Genomic DNA, 18,134 nt, shown 5'->3' on the forward strand with positions numbered 1-18,134 from the left:
CACCTCTTTGCATAAGGTTTATCTTGGGCTGGTTATATTAAAAAAGAGCAAACACAAGACAAGCTCTGAAAACAAAGTAGAAGTTACCCTTTTGTAGGAGACATTTACATGTAAAAGGGAAACTTCCACTTGTAAAGGTGTCTCCTTCTCTGAATCAGGAAGAAAAGGATGACTCTACATCTCTAGAAACTTTTTATCAATGGAGAAGGCATGGACTTAAATATTTATAGCAACTTCACCTTTGTTTACTGTGTTCTGAGGATCTCCTGTAACTGGTGTCTTCAGCAACATTTTTTGTCTCTTGCTGAAGATGGTATTTAAGGTGGTACTTAAGCCCATCTGGGGGAGTTACTCAGGTTTCCTGGGTCTCTCCCATATACACAGGAGATATACATGTTGTTAAACTCCTGTTTGCTTTTCTCCTGTTAATCTTTTATTCCAGATATCCTTAGCCAAGAACCTAGAAGGGCAGAGGGAAAATTATTTTTCCTCTCTATACATGATCAACATTCTGGGAAGTGTTGTTTTTCACAAATGAAGTGCTAATGTGGGAGTATAATTAGGAAGAATTCTAGTAGAAGGAATGTTCTCCAAGATTTTGGAGTGTCCAGAAAATGGAAAGAATCAAACTGCAAATCTTTGATCCCCATTCTCAATGAATGGCTGCTAGGTATTTTTAACTGAAATGTCAATTTGTCTTTAAATTTATATCTGAAAAGGAGACACTTTTAGTTCCTCAACTGAAAAAAAAAATGAAGCTACAATCCTATGGAGATTTAACCTTTCTCTGTAGCCTTGAAGAAAGACTATATCTCTGCTATGCTTTGCGGGTTGTTTTGCTTTGATTTGTTTTATTAAAGACAAGGGAGAAGATTTCAAAACAACTCCTAGATTTTCTTTTTAAAAAATTGCAAAGGAACATGACCTCTAAAAAAACTAAAACAAAATATCATGAAGCAATAACAAAATGAGATGAAGCAACCTGACTTGTATATAAGGGGAAAAAATAACATCACAATAGGCTTAGGTTTAATTTTTTTTCTTTAAGTTTTTCTACCATGCAGAAAAGAGTTTTTCCTCCATATAACTGTTTTTCCATTTCAATTATATTCAGCATCACTACAAGGTGGCCTTTTTGAAATTTAGTGATAAAAATATTCTAATTACTAAGAATAAATTCTTCTATTTTCCACTACAATAATCTGATTTTAGATTTCTTAATATCCAAAGAAATAAAAAACAATCCCCTATATTCTATGTTTAAAAATGTAATTAGTATTTATATACATAGTGTTGGGGAGGAAATTTTTTTTCCTTTTTTTCCTTTTAAATATTTATTAATTATAGAGACAGTGAGAGAGGTGGGGTGAGGGCAGAGGGAGAGAGAGAATCTCAAGCAGAGTCCCCACTGAGCTGTTTCTTAAGTAGCTTTCATTTAAAGTTATCAATATGCTCAAGTGCCACATTTTTGGACAGCCTGTGTTTGGCCCCCATAATAGTTAAACCATTCTTCAAATTGACAGGGTCATACAACACATTCTGAAATGGGTGTTAACATAAAATATCACATGCTGAAACTTTTCCTCCATGGCAAATAGGTCAAAAACGAAACCTCAAAAATTTAGGTGAATAGTGATAGCAGTTTGGGATATGAATACATGGAATAAATGTGGTTAGAAAATTGATTATAAAAGGGTGCCTGGGTGGCTCAGTCAATTAATCATCCAACTCTTGATTTTGGCTCAAGTCACAATCTCAGGGTTGTGAGATCAATCCCCATGTCAGGTTCTACACTGAGTGTGAAACCTGCTTAAGATTCTCTTTCTACTTCTCCCTCTACCCTTTTCCTCTCACTCATGTACACTCTCTCACTCTCTCTCTCTCAAAAATAACTGATTACAAAAGAGCAAAACCAAAAATCTTGAAAGAGTTAAACAGTGATAAAAGTATATTATAGTGAACTGGTTAACGTTGAAAGTTAAATTACTGAAGAATGGACTTTGATCAGGGGTAGCAGAGAAACAGGTGTGTGTATTACATTTCTAGCATGTGTTGGGGGAAGACAGATTTTCAAGTAGCTTTTGAGTACATGTCTTGCCACTTAAGTTCTTCAATATATATTTTAGATTAAATAAAGACAAAACCAAAAAAGAGAGACAGAAAATGGCAAGGAACAATTGAGCCAAAGAGGATAAATAATTATTGAAATAAGGCTAATAAATTATAAGAATAAAAGTATGACAAGCTGAACTCCTCTATCCAAATAAAAAGTACTATTATTCATTTAAAGGACAAAGTCATGATACATTGTAACAAGAAAATATACATATACATACAATGATATTTCAAATAAAAGGATAAAGTTATGCACTTGAAAAAGCAAAAAGCAATCAGTTGTAGCAATATCAAAATCAAAACAGTAAATTTTGGTCAGCATTGAGGAAGAAAACAATGATCCTTTTCTATTCTTTAATGGCCTGATTCGGAATGGTTGCATTACATTAACAAATTCTTTTTATTATTTATTTATTTATTTATTTTAAAATTTTTATTGGTGTTCAATTTACCAACATTAACAAATTCTTGAGCATAGATTAATGTTTTAAAATTTAAAAAAATACAAAATAAGAAACAATAGGAATCAGTAGCAGATACATATTTTTAGGGGATTTGTAACCTATCTCTCAACATTTAACATACCAAGAAAATTCTTTAAAATGACATCAAGATTTCTTGGAATTAGGATAGGTTTATTTAAAAAATCAAAACTGAGAAAAATACTGCATTTTAAACTTTGTTCAAAAATTTACAAAAATGTATCATATAAACTATAAGTTGTATAAGCCATAATCCCTACACACAATTCTTTTGTAAAAAATATATTTATTTACTTGAGAGAGAGAGTGCACACAGGGTGAGGGAGCAGCAGAGAGAGAGAGAGAGAGGGCAGAGAGAGAGAGAAAGAGAGAGAGAGAGAGAGTCCTAAGTAGACTCCTCACTGAGCTCAGAGCCTGATGCTGGGCTTGATCTCATGACCTTGAGATTATGACCTGAATGAAAATCAAGAGTTGGATGCTTAACTCACTGTGCTACTCAGGCACCCCTAACCATAATTATTTAAAATTTAAAATTAATAACAGCTTAAACTAGCAATCCAAAATAAAAAATATTGAATATTGGAAAATAAAGCACTTCTCTGTATTTAGTAAAAAAGTAATAAGAATATAAAATTCTACAAATAATATTTTTTTCATTTTTAAACTTTTAAAAAAGATTTTATGCATTCACAAGAGAGAGAGAGAGGGAGGGAGGGAGAAAGAGAGAAAGTATGAGCAGGGAGAGAGGCTGAGGAAGAGGGAGAAGCAGACTCCTCATTGAGCAGGGATACCAACATGGGGCTTAATCCTAGGATCTAGATACCATAACCTGAGGCAAAGGCAGATGCTTAACCATCTAAGCGCCCCTCATTTCTAAATTTTTAATAAGAATAGTAATAAACAACTAAATGAGCAAAAGAAAATAACATCTAAATTAAACACATAAATAATTCTAAGGAATTCCAAAGAAAGGAAAGCAAAGATGCAGGAATTTATTGCTCTTGTTTTTTATTATAGAAATTAATTAGCCATAAAATATGAGGTTGTATATTCTCAATTAAAATTCTCAAATATGGGGGTGTCTGAGTGGCTCAGTGGCTGAGTGTCTGCTTTTGGTTCAGGTCATGATCTGGGGGTGCTAGGATAGTCTTGTGTCAGGCTCCCTGCAGAGATCCTGCTCTCCTTCTATGTCTCTGCCTCTCTGTGTCTCTCATGAATAGAGTCTTTAAAATTTTTTTTTCAAATAATATTACTTAAAAAAACATAAGACAAAATAGAATTAATCTAAAATCTAAATAAAAAATAAAAGAAAGCAATCATAAATACATTTAGGAATCAGAAAGTAATATGAACATGTTTACAATTGTATTGTTGTTAACAGATTTTAACATTCATAAAAATGGATCATTTTCTAGAAATCATGGAATTAGTTAAGAGATAGAAAACTTGAAGAGAAGGTTAACTATGGAAGAGATGGACAAATAATTAGCAATAATCTCTAAAACTGTTGAATAGATTTTTGGGTGAATATTTTAAAGTTTCATAAAAAATAATTGTCTTTCTTTAAAAATAGTTTATAAACAAAGATGAAATATATATAATTTTGTGTTTTATAAAATTGATAAAGCAGAATCATAAAATGAATTATGAGAACTATTAACCAAACATATTTATAAACATAGATTTTTAAAAAGCCTTAGTAAATTACTCTAAGTGTAAAAAAATTATATTCTAATATAATGAAGACAGTATTATAGGAATAAAAAAATTCTCTAATACATTTATTTATTTATTTTAAATAATAAATTTATTTTTTATTGCTGTTCAATTTGCCAACATACAGAATAACACCCAGTGCTCATCCCATCAAGTACCCCCTCAGTGCCCGTCACCCATTCACCCCCACCCCCTGCCCTCCTCCCCTTCCACCACCCCTAGTTCATTTCCCAGAGTTAGGAGTCTTTATGTTCTGTCTCCCTTTCTGATATTTCCTACCCATTTCTTCTCCCTTCCCTTCTCTTCCCTTTCACTATTATATATATTCCCCAAATGAATGAGAACATACAATGTTTGTCCTGTCTAATACATTTAAAAATTTTAATGTGATAACAGATTTCCTAGAAGGAGAAATACTCCCAAAGGATATTTTAAAAATTGGATTTGAGGAAATCTATCATCTAATTTTGTTGTTCAGCAAAAATATTTTACTAGCCATTCTGGAAAAAGATTTCATGTTCAAACAAATTTGTGAATACTACATACAGTGAAGCATATGGAAGGCGTATCTTGATCCCTTGGTTTCATTTGGAGCCTGTCTTTCTTGCTTCTTTAGCCAATGATATAACCCTTGGTAGAGTAATTGTAGTAGCACTGGTATGAGTGATCATTTCAATATGAAACACAAAACCTAAGTGGGTCTATGTAAAGCTCCTTTATGTATGTACATACAGATTCAACAATCAAAGAAGCAAATCTACATATGTCAGTGGTCCTTTCCAAACTGCACACAAAGATTGAAACCAACATACATAGAAATAAATAGAGAAATAGGACAATGATAGCCCTTAATGACATAAATATTACTCTTGAATATGGACATCCTGCAGAAAATTTCTCATATAAACTAACTGATAAGAAAAATCCTTTTATTTATTTATTTTAAAAATATTTTATTTATTTATTAGAGAGAGAGAACTTGAGTGGGGACGGGCAGAGGGAGAGGGAGAAACAGCCTCCCCGCTGCGCACGGAGCCAGACCTGGGGCTCAATCCAGGACTACAGGATACTGACCTGAGCTGAAGGCAGACATTTGACCAATTGAGCCACCCAGGTGTCCCTTATAATTATTTAAAACATTTTCATTTGGGGAATGTAAAACGTATTCAAAGGGAATAAAGGGGAAAGGAGAGAAAATGACTGGGAAATATCAGTGAGGGTGATAGAACATGAGAGACACCTAACTCAGGGAAACGAATAAGGGGTGGTGGAAAGGGAGGTGGGCGGGGGGATGGGGTGACTGGGTGATGGGCACTGAGGGGGGCACTTGATGGGATGAGCACTGGGTGTTATGCTATATGTTGGCAAATTGAACTCCAATAAAAATATGCAAAATACATAAAAAATAAAACATTTTTAAAGCTCTAGGCATTACTGAGAACATAGTTCTCTCTTACAGAACATCACAGAAACTTTTTAAGGTTAATTTGCACCATGAATCTCCAAGAAAGCTGGCCAAATTTATTTAACTATTAAATGTACTTATTTTTTTTAGAACATATGCTAGATAACACTACCTCATACCTTAAAACAGGCAAACTTCTCTCTTGATCTGTTTTTCTTTATGCTTTTTCTTCTCCTTTGCTCAGAATAAGCTAGTCTCATCTAGAACCTATGAATATCTATATTATTGCATTCTGAAACTGTGTCTTTGTTTAAGATATGGTGAAGAAGAAAACAATGAACCTAAATGTCAATTTTACAAGCAGTTAGTGACCTTCTTGCCTTATTGATTTTTATTTAGCATACTGCAAGGTTTCAGTGGCTGAGCTATGAGGCAGTATAATCTACTACTTTGTACCTTAAAAGGCAAAAATTCTTCTAAACATAATCATGGATATCCGTGTTAAAGCATTAGTTAATATAATATTGAGAATCAGAAAAGATGGTCACGTATGATAATCTATAGACTGATTGGGAAAGAGAATATCTAATGCAAATGCAGTTTCTAAAAATGTTAAGGTGTGATGAAGATGGGATAAAGAAGTAATGAAGAAGAAATGGATTAGACCACAACTATCACAGGTTAGTTTCTCTTGAAATAGATGCTGGAAGTGTTTAGGGTGAAAGATGTTCATTATAGATCAGTATCTGTGAAGGGAAGGGGGAGGAAACAGGATAGGACATAGGGACAAAGCAGACTGCAATGGAGGCCTGACCATCCTCAGCTATTTCAGCAGGAAGTTCTTGAATGAAGACTGCCCACAGTTTCCTTAGTTGGGAAGAAACCGACAGGCCTTTACATCAGACTTGGGCTGCCCAGGCAAGAGTTGTGCTTTGGTTAAGGCAGCTCTCAGCAACAAAAACAGGCCCTAAAGTGGCCGACAGTGGGAGCTATCTGCTGACCATACTCTCAGCAGCTGGGCAACAAGTACTTTCTCTAAAAGGGGGCTAGATGGCACCTCAGCAATGTTGTTGACTCTACTCCTTTCATTCATAACTGAAATATTTCTCCCTGATTTTATTTAATTTGAACAAATATTTTATTTATTTATTTGACAGAGAAAGCACAAGCAGGGGGAGCAGCAGGCAGAGGGAGAGGGAGAATCAGGCTCCCCCTGAGCAGGGATCCTGATATGGGGCTCGATCCCAGGACCCCAGGATCACAATCTGAACTGAAAGCAGATGAATAATGACTGAGCCACCCAGGTGCCCCCTTCTCCCTGATTTTGGAAAGAGATATCAGGTAATATCTATGACAATGAAAGAAATGACAAGGAAAATGATTGAGAGATAAATTTAATTGGGAATATCTTCTAATTCCATTGTCAGCAATATGGAAATTGTCTCTATTCCAAAGCATCCAGAAATTCTGTATTTCTGAAAGGACTAAAAACTAGTTTGAATATTAAGAGGCCAACATGGCTTCAATGTGTGGTTTTGCAGATTTTTTTTGTAATCCCACAGGAAAAGAAATCATCTTGGGGTCCATAGGAATTACAACTGAAAGCAGTAAAGAAAACCAGAATTTTCAGACAACTCATTCAATAACAAGTAGATCAAAACAGTGTTTCCTTTGTCACGAGGAAACGGCAAAGACAGGTGGGTGAGGGGCTAGACATTTTCCCACTAAAATTAAAATCATAAGCCTACCCACAACCAAGTGCGTAGTTCAATTTTTCACTATTTCAATGATTCAAGAACTCTCAATCCCCCCAAAAAAAAAAAAAGAGAGAGAGAGAGAGAGAGAGAGAATAAAATTATTCCAGGCTGATGATACTGCTGAGGCCCCAGGAGCCCAGGAGGAGGCAACACAAACCTTTCCAGAGCAATCTACTCTCAGCCCAAGTAACTAAAATTAAAAAGCAAGTATTAATTTTTTTAACATGGGTAAAATGCAAGAACACAATATTACATGAAAAACAGACATTGTAGAAAATGATAGAAATAATTTATGTACATAGTGAAAACAAGCAAATCTATTGTTTGTGGATAAATATCAATCATGCCTAGGATTCTGTACTATGGATTTTGAATGGTGGTTTACTCCAAGGAGGGAAGAAAGACAGAGAAATGAGTTTAGAGAGAATATTCAGGAGTTTCAAGTCTATAATGCTTTATTTCTTTAAACAAATCTAGAGCAAATATGGTAAAATAAATCTGTGCTTTGGTTTGAATCTTATTCCTTTTATTGTTTTGACTACTTGAGAGAAAATACATCTCTCAGAGATAGAAAAATTCTTGTATTATTTTCTTCAAAATTGTCTCTGCCCCCCCTTTTCTGGAGTTTCAATTAAATGGATAGAGAAGATTGATAGGTAAATAATGAAAAGTCCTTAGAATAGTGCCTGAACATTTTAAGTGCTAAAATTATAATAGTTATTGTTATCTTAACTACTTTTAAAATTTCAATTAACTATTTATTCTGTCATTTCAGTAGATTTCTTTAACTTTACCTTTCAACACTTATACTGAACTGACTGCTCCAAAAAAATCCTGGTTTCATATATGGATTTTATTATTTTTTAACACAGAAGTTTACACTTTTTCTGTTATTATTCAAATGTGTCAGTCAGTCATTTCCTTTGTGGCTTTTTGTATTGTTTTTAGGCTGGCATAAGCCTTCTCCATCAAAAATGTGATCAACACCTCTATTTTGTTAGTGGTTCAAGGAATACTAGCACCATCATTCTTTTAATGCCACACTTTTCCCATTCTTGAATTCTTCACTTAAATCTTATTTATGGCTAGCTGAAATATACCTTTGAGTAATGATGCCAGAAAAGACACATAGTTGTATTTTTTTTCCCGAACCACCACATGTTTGAAAATTTGTCTTTCTCATTTGCAGGACAATCTAAATAATTGTAAAATGTTCGGATTACAATATTTGCCTTCAAGTTTGTATGTGTGTCCATTATCATTAAATACATATCAGTGCATGTGTGTCAAATATGAGGTATTAAAATAATAGAAATGTCCCTGAACTAAAGAAAAACTAAGCTTTCCAGTTGAAATTACTCTGCAAGTTCTAAGTTGAAGGAAAATCTTGTAAACTTTCAGATAGTGAGTAGGTAACTTATAAAGATATATCAGGAGCATAGTTATAACAAATTCAATATCAGAAAGTAAAATTAAAAGCCAAATGTATGAAATATGACAAAAATATATTTTGATATAAGAAAGACGATATGCAAATTACACATAACAGCAATAGGTTTTTATGTGACAAAGGACACATTTGTGAAGTATGCAAGAAAACATTCTCCTAGAAATGAAAGGGAAATTTGACAAATCTGTTATGGTTGTGGTCTTTTTTATACTCCTTACAAAATTTGATCTATCTAGTGTACAAAATGTAAGCAGAGACATAAAGATATGAACTCAATAAAGTCAACTGAAGATTTATTCATTCAATAAAAATATATTGAGTGCCTACTCTGAGGAATGGGAAAAAATCAGTGACTAAAACTGACGAGGCTGGTGCCCTCATTATGCTTATATCCAAACTAGGGAGACAGAAAATAAAATTTTTAAAAAAGATATTTAATGTTTCTTATAAGACCTATGAAAACTATTAAGGGTGATACAATGGACAGTAAAACAACCCCATCTGGTGTGGAGGGAAAACAATGAATCAAAGGGAGAATAACTTTTAGTTCTCAGCCTCTTTAGGGATTACTTCAGCTATAGAGAGTTGCCTTGCCCAATGCACCCCCTTCTCAAGAGGCCTCACTTCCTAAGACAGACCAAGATAGAGATGTAAAGCCCAACCATTTTGCCTCAATGCAAGATAACTCTGATGAGTGGTTATATTCTCCCAAGTACCCCATGGGACTAGCTAACCTGGCAGACTTGTATCAGAACTCCATATCTCCAGCTGCTTGAGCCTGCTTTTTTTCTGTTTTTTACAGGTGATAATCCCAGGGACATCCTATAATAAACACATTGTACAATAAACTTTGTTCAGAGTCTGCATTCAAGAGATTACAACCTGTGAGGTAGGCACGAGATAGATAGTACATATAGACCTTACTAGGCCACTGTATCATTTGGTTTTATTGAAACTTCATTAGAATTCAAATGAAATTGGAGCACCTAGGTGGCTCAGTTGGTTAAGCATCTGCATTCAGCTCAAGTCATGATCCCAAGGTCCTGGGATTGAGCCCCAAGTTGGGTTCCCTCCTCAGTGGGGAGTCTGCTTCTCCTTCTTCCACTGCCCCTCCCCCCCTTTGTGTATTCTCTCTCTCTTTTTCAAATAAGTAAATAAAATCTTTAAAAAAAGAATTCAAATAAGACTTGAAGCATATTTTCCACATAGCCAAGAAATAGGTACTAATATTGATCATATACAAGGCCATAAAGAATATCTTAAAAAGTTCTAAAAATTATATATAATACATACCATATTTTCTTATTTTAATCAAATCATCTGTGGGTACTTGGGTGGATGGTGAGCTGCCAGTAAAATATAACTGAGAACCCCATGGAGATCATATCTCCACTGCCTCCACAGTATTTTTTTAATTTCTTAAACTTTTCACATTCATGAAGTTACTCTTGATCTACAAGTGTTCTTTGGATGAGTGAGTCCTAATTTCATGAAATTTGCTGATTCTTATATAGTCATCCATTCAAGAGGAATTTATTTAGTACCTTACCATGTTTTAGACATCTTTCTAGAGGCTAGGGATCGAGTGATGAAAATGACTGTCTTGACTTGACTGTCTAGGAAGGTGAATGAAAAATATTATCTAAAATTCTCCCTCTGTTCTTGCCTCCATCTCTAACCCTCCCTTCAATCCTCTCTCATTTCCTTTCTTGCTGCAAATCTGTATCAGAAATCCCACTCAACTCAACAAATATTTATTGACTGCATCTTAGGTACTAGGAGGGGATGACCTGTATGTTGAGAATAAAACAGTGGTCTTGTGCCTTCAGAAAGAGTATTTACTCTCAAAATTCCATGAGGTTTCTTACAGCTGACCTGTAGTATCCTTCCATAGGTCCAGTGGGTTTTCTGTTTGCTGTTCCTAGAGGGAGCTGAGCTATGTTGATTTTGCTCTTGTTATGACTGCTTCACTGGGAGGAAATACTTCTGACCCTGATTTGTTATGGCCACATGCTCCCAGAGGAACACCTAAAGCAGACACTTCTTTATACTGGCTTGGTGAGAACCTGTATGTGTCTGTATCCATCAACTTTATGGTAAGCCCTTAGACCTCTGAAAAATGGGATATTAATAAGGTTCTGTTAGAGTCTCCTCCACAAATTCTCAGGCTTTGAAATCACAAATAAAATGTTAACATAAACAGTAGGATATAAATAAAAAGCAAACAAAACTCAATAAATTGCACTAGGGCAATTCAAACTGGAAATCCTAGTTACGTTCTAATATCTATTCAATTGTTTTCTTCTTTAGGAAGTCTATGGTGATTCTATAAATAGGCTGAAATGTTCTTTTTTTCATCTTCATGGCTCTTTATGAATTAAATGAGATATTTTCACAAATCTAGAAGCTCTGATGATGTTAATAGTTGAAATTAGGTGATGTCCCATACATGGTATAGATGATAGACAGATATGAATCTGAGTCCTTAATGCCATAAGTAAAGATGGTCACCATTTGCACCTACAAATTTACCAGTTTTCTTGAGAAAGGATAGATAAGGACCATGGTTGCTAAACTTTTCTACACAATGGCATTACCTGGATATCTTTAAAAAATACTGACACGTGCCTCCACCTCCAAACATTCTGATTTAACTTATCTGGGATGTGACCTGGGCACATTTCACTGAAATCACTGAATTAGGATCATAACCCTCCTGCAAGTCAGAGGTAGAGATATTTAAATATGCCTGATAAGTTGAGGTGATGCTCTTTAAAACTCAATTGTATAAAGGGACAATGCTCATACTTAAGAAGAGATTTACAACAAATTAGGAGCCTGGGTATCTGAGTTATCTTTGAAATCTGGGGAAATCTTGCCAGATCCTTTTCCTGCCTAGATACCTTCACACCTCATATGAACTCCATGAGAAATGCCCGAATGTCTTTTGAAGATTCAAAAGGATATTAAACATGAAAGAACTACATCAGTTGAGGCCTTCTCGCTTTTGTTGTGGGGTCCTGCTGATTGAGCACAATTAAGCACAATCTACTGTAACTTGTCAAATCACTTCCATTGTGGAAAGCTGTCAAAGATATGCCCTAGTGACAAGTGATAGACATAGCTTGGTCAGAATGTCATCTTTGTGTTGTGTCTAGGGTTTCAACACTGATCAGAAAATGTAATTGTCCAAGCCCAGCATTCATGCAGGAGCACAGACAACTAAACAATAGGAAATCTTTAGGAGATCAGTCTCTATAGAATGCAGCCTCATCCACTTCAGGCAGGTAGAAGCAGGTGTCTAAAAGAGGGTGGGCAAATGTAAGCAAACTTAGGGATCTTTTGCAATATGCAAAAAGGGAAACCCTTGTAAAAAGCTGAATTTCTTGCTAAATTGGCATGTCAGCATTTGGGCAATTTATTTTGACTATTTAATACTGATGTGACCTTATTAGGTAGTCAGATTTGTTGAGTAATAAACCTGTATTTTGTATTTGTCATTTTATGCTAGTGTCTTCGTCTTAATCATCTACCATCCTCGCTATTTGTAAACCAAAATTTAAAAGCATTTAAGAGTGCCAACCCTGGATCTTAACATCTTAAATATTAATCTTGATTCAGTGTCCCAAAAAATGTGTGACCTGAGGTTTCTTAATCTGACTATAAAAAATAAGCATAGCATTACCTGACAAATAGAGATGTTGTTAGATTTAATGGAAATATTTTAGAAAATGCATTTTGTATTTACCCTGATACATACTAAATTAACAGTTATTAGGTATCATTTTTATATTTCCTGCAATGGACACTATAATGTTTTGTATATGATGGGTATTCAAAAATTTCTTTGAATAGGTGTTGTCTAGAAGACTCTCCCTTGGTCCCTGCCCCAGCGAGCTACCCACTCCTCAGCCCCCCGCAGGGGCCCCTGGGCCACGGGGGTTCTCGGGCAAATTCCCTGTTTCTGGTTCCATGGTGTGGGGCCGGGAGCCTCAGGGCAGGCCCTGGGAGTGGGAACCTCTCTCAAGGGCTTTCCCCCTTTCATCAAGCAGTGTTTCAGGCTGGGAAGGGAACATTTCACAACGGGTAAACTGAGGCAGCTAGGCACTGCAGCTTCCATCTGAGCCACTTCAGGGTCCCAGTGCTTCTGTCACCCTCTTGTCATTTTCTGGTCTAAGGCAGGGTCAGACTGTGAACCTCCCCCCAATAAAATGTTCCAAGAAGAAAAAAATATATATATATGTATATATATATATATATATATATATATATTCTGATATCATTAATCTGAGAGAGATTTAGGTATGACTTTCTAGGTCTAGGAAAGGAGTGTATTCTGAAAGGATAATCTTTTTAAACACAGAATTTTTTTTTAGTATAATACAGAATTTTTCTAGAAATATTTGAAATAGCATGATAGAAGAACTTCTATCAGATAGAAAATGCTGAGATTTGTAGCAAAAAACCATAGAGCAGCCTCAAAACGTTCTGAAAACTTACTGCCCCACACATTTGGAACTAAGCTGACCAGCAGGCTGAGACAATATATTTATATATACTTCCAATATAAGCATACTGGTATCCCTTGCACCTTAAGTAGATTTTTTTCCCTCTTAGTCTTTGATAGTTTGGAGGGAAAAGAAAATAACTTCACAGTGCCATTTTATAGTTTTATTGCTTAGGTATTTCATTCGACTTCTTCAGGCTCAGCTTCCAAAGATTCATTCATCTAAATCAGCCTTAGGCTTCACTTATCTCCAATCCCCCCAAATCATGTTCAGACCGATGGCATAAAGCAGTGATCTCACTTTAAATTTACTTAACCTTCCATTTCAGAAGTTACAATGTGATTTTTTTTATTCTGCTCAAGCAATCACAAATTTTAAGTTTCTTTGAGTTTGTTCTTCAGTGGAAGCCTTCAGGATGCACTTAGAAAAATCCATTACGAGCAAGAGTGGCAAGCAAATAGGACACATTTCTTCAGTGTCCGTGTGTTGATATCCTGGGGCTTATCCACCTTTCTGAACTGTTCATGACATTCAAATTATCAAAATTACTCATCACCTGGAATGTAGCTTCCATTCTCTTTTAGCTTATATTTTCTCATCTAAATGGGCCTATACATAACTCTCATGAATTTTTATCAACTCATACATCAGTTCTAATTCCTCTATTTCTTAGACATCTCTCAATCTGAATTTAGCTGATTAATAAGTGAGTTAAATTGCTTTAAATAATTTTATCCTCGAATGCTTAAATTTTATGAAAATGTAAGCACCACATGAAGCATTTACGAAGGACATATGCAGTAAAAAATATTTCTGTACAGTGAAATATGAATTTCTATTTTGTGTGTGTGTGATGGAAAAAGATTCTAGTTATTCAAGTGGCAAAAAAGGTCAAATAGTGTGACTCAAAATAGTTTCCTAATCTAACTGTAAATTCTCTAAGACAAGGAAATAGTCAAAATGTGTCCTCCTGAACACTATGAACAAGGTTAAACATACTTCTTTGTGAAAAGAATTATTTTGTACAGATAGAACATTGGTTCAGCCTGTGGGGGGAAAAAAAAATATATATATATATATATACATGCTATTTCTTATCACCTCTCTTATTTAAAAAATTTAGAGGGGAAGTATCTACAGTGGGAAATATTGCCTTTGTCAACATTATACAACAAAATACTCCTGTTCTATATTTATTCAGATTAAGCGGCCAGAAATTTCTGTACATCTACCTATGTATTCTTGCTATTAACAAGTAGAAGAATAAGGTTTATTGGAAGACTTCCAGTGAAAAAAATTAAAGTTGATCTATAGCCAAAATAGAATAGTAATTAATTGCACAAATTCATAACCAGGGATCTAAAGCTAATGATATTCTTAAGAGATAGCATGGAACTAATACAATACTATATGTCAACTATACTTAAATTTTAAGATTTTAAAAAAGGACATAGAATGGAAATCCCAAGACTGTGCCTACTGCTATGGAATAACACTAGTAGGAAAAAGCAGTTGGAAGCCTAACCAACCATGATGACACAAACTAAAAAAGGAAGAAACAAGCTTTTCCATACCAACTTTTCCATTCTTTATCATTACTGATGTTCCCTTAGGAGACTTCTTTCCTGGGAATTAGTAGTGAAAAAGTGATGTGCTATAGTAGAGAAGCAGTAGCTCAGATCTGAGTCCTAACTGCCACATTCTGGTCATGTTATACCCAAGTTACTCATTTGCAAAATTATATAATTGCACCAGTACAATCTACCTTAGTAAATTGTTATAGCAATCAAGTGACATGTAATATATGCAGATTCCTTAAATTACAAATTGCTATAAACATATGAGTAATTCTTATTCTGCAAAGAATTTTCCCCAATATTGAATCTTAGTACTTTCAGCTTTCTAAGTTCAAGGAAATAATAAAGCATTAACCAAATATACTAGGGCTTTGTGACTTTTTATAAATGCTTTTATCATAATCCTCATCTTTGGTTAGCTTCCCTACAACTTTGTGGGCATAGCTATGTTATTTGCTTTGTCATGTGAATGGACATGACAAAAACAGAGTCTTCAAATGTTCTTTTACATTTGGCCTTGCCCTCTTTAACTTCTGCCATCACAATGAAAAGAGCCTGCCCCGCCAGCCAAGATAGTCTGTTGGTCTCTGAAGAATTAGGGGTGTGCACAGCACACTTAAACCTAATCTGAGGCCTGGAGCCAAGCTCAAATGAAATTAACCTAAATTAGCTGAATGCCAAACAATTCACAGATGTTTAAGTGAAAAAAAAAAAGATGCTTGTTAAAAGCCACAGAGTGGGGGGCACCTGACTCAGTGGGTTAAGCATCCAACTCTTGATTTTGGCTCAGGTCATGATCTCAGGGTTGAGATATTTTAAAACCACAGAGTGGAATGGTTTCTTAAGCAAAACTATGGTGAGTATAGTTTAATCTGGGGTTGCCATGTTATGAAGTCAATGCATAGAAAATCCAGATGACGCACACTCTTAGAGATTTAAAAAAATCATTAAACATCTAAATTTCACCTGGAAGAAAAGAAACCAAAAAGCCTTTATGCCAAAGAAAGCATATTTTTCAATGGTCTCTTCAAAGCAGACCATGAAAGATGATACAAAGGAGGAATCTTGGTGGAGATAAGAACTATGGAGAATAATGGACTGAAGAACCACTCCCAAGGAATGGAACAAGGGCATATTTAAGAACATTCCCTATCTCTAGGTAGAATGATTTGACAACATTTGCTCAGCAAGATTTCAAAATCATTATAAACCAGCTAATGTTATGTGTCTCCTATCGTTTCCCTTTTGAATGTGAGCACACCCTTGGTTTCCTATTACATACTACAAGTATGGGCTTTTAATTCATAGGTCCCTCAAACAAGACGAGATATGTGGAATTCCTGGATCACATGGTGGTTTTATTTTTAATTTTTTGAGGAATCTCCATGCTGTTTTCCATAATGGCTGCACCATTTTGAATTCCCACCAGGGGATGCACAAGTGTTCTTTGTTCCCCACATCCTCACCAACACTTGTTATTTTTTGCTTTTTTGTAACAGCCAAATAGATAGGTACGAGGTGATGTTTCATTGTGATTTTGATTTGCGTTTCTCTGAGAAATAATGCTGTTGAGTACTTTTTCACGTGCCTGTTGGTCATCTGTAAGTCTTCTTTGGAAAAACGTCTATTCAAGTCTTCTGCCTAGTTTTTTGTCAGGTTGCTTTTTGGTTTGGGGGGTTTTAAATACTAAATTATGTAAGATCTTTATATATTTTGGATATTAACCTCTTATCAAATGTATAATTTGCAAATATCTCCTCCCCCTATTCAATAGGTTGCCTTTTTTAAAAGATTTTTTTCATTTATTTATTTAAGAAAGAGAGTGGACATGAGCCAAGGTGGGGGGAAAGGCAGATGGAGAGGGAGAATCAGACTCCCTGCTGAGCAGGAAGCCCTAAGCAGAGCTCCATCCCAGGACCCTGGGATCACAACTTGAGCAAAGGCAGATGCTTAATTGACTGAGCCTGATAGGTTGCCTTTTATTTTTTTTAAAGATTTTATTTATATATGAGAGACCAGAGAGAGAGAGAGAGAGAGAAAGGCAGAGACACAGGCAGAAGGGGAAGCAGGCTCCGTGCAGAGAGCCCGACATGGGACTTGATTCCAGGATTACACCCTGGGCTGAAGGCAGTGCTAAACCGCTGAGCCACCCAGGCTGCCCGATAGGTTGCCTTTTAATTTGCAATTCCACAACTAGGTATTTATTTATCTGAAGAAAATGAAAACCATGTGAAGAGATATATGCACCTGTATGTTCACTCTGGCATTATTTACAATAGCCAAGATGTGGAATCAACCTAAGTGCCCATTGACAGATGAATGGATAAATATAGATACACACACACAATGCAACATTGCTCAGTCATAAGAAAGAACGCAAATCTTGCCATTTGCGATAACATGCATGGACCTAGAGAGCATTATGCTAAGAGAAATACATCAGAGTAAGACAAATATTTTATGATTTTCCTTGCCTGTGGAATCCAAAAACTAAATAAATAAAACAAATGAATAAACAAAACAAAATAGAAACAGACTCACAGGTGCAAGAAACAAACTGTTGGTGACCAGAGCAGGGAGGGGTTGGGGAGCAGGCAAAACAGGTAAAGAGGATTAAGAGGTACAAACTTCCAGTTGCAAAATAATTAAGCCATGGAGATTTAGTGTAGAGTTTGTGGAATATAGACAATAATATTGCAATATTTTGTATGGTGATAGATGGTAACTAGACTTATTGTGGGGATAGTTTCATAGTGTATAAAGATATCAAATAACTATGATATATGCTTGAAACTAATAGGATATTGTTTGTCAATTATACTTCAATTAAAAAAAAAAAGGAGGAGGCCTTAACCTTATTCTGACTGGAGCCAAACTCAATCAAGCCCAGTCTAGAAAAGATAACCTTCCCCGGGCACACCTCATTTGCATGAGTGAGATACAAATCGTATTATTATAATCCACTTTTAAAATTTTTACTTATTTATTCATGAGAGACACAGAGAGCAAGAGGCAGAGACACAGGCAGAGGGAGAAGCAGGCTCCACGCAGGGAGCCCAATGCAGGATTCGATCCCAGGTCTCCAGGACCAAGCCCTGGGCTGAAGGCGGTGCTAAATCACTGA

The sequence above is a fragment of the Vulpes lagopus genome, chromosome X (assembly GCF_018345385.1).
Source record: "Vulpes lagopus strain Blue_001 chromosome X, ASM1834538v1, whole genome shotgun sequence".
Classification (NCBI taxonomy): Eukaryota; Metazoa; Chordata; class Mammalia; order Carnivora; family Canidae; genus Vulpes; species Vulpes lagopus.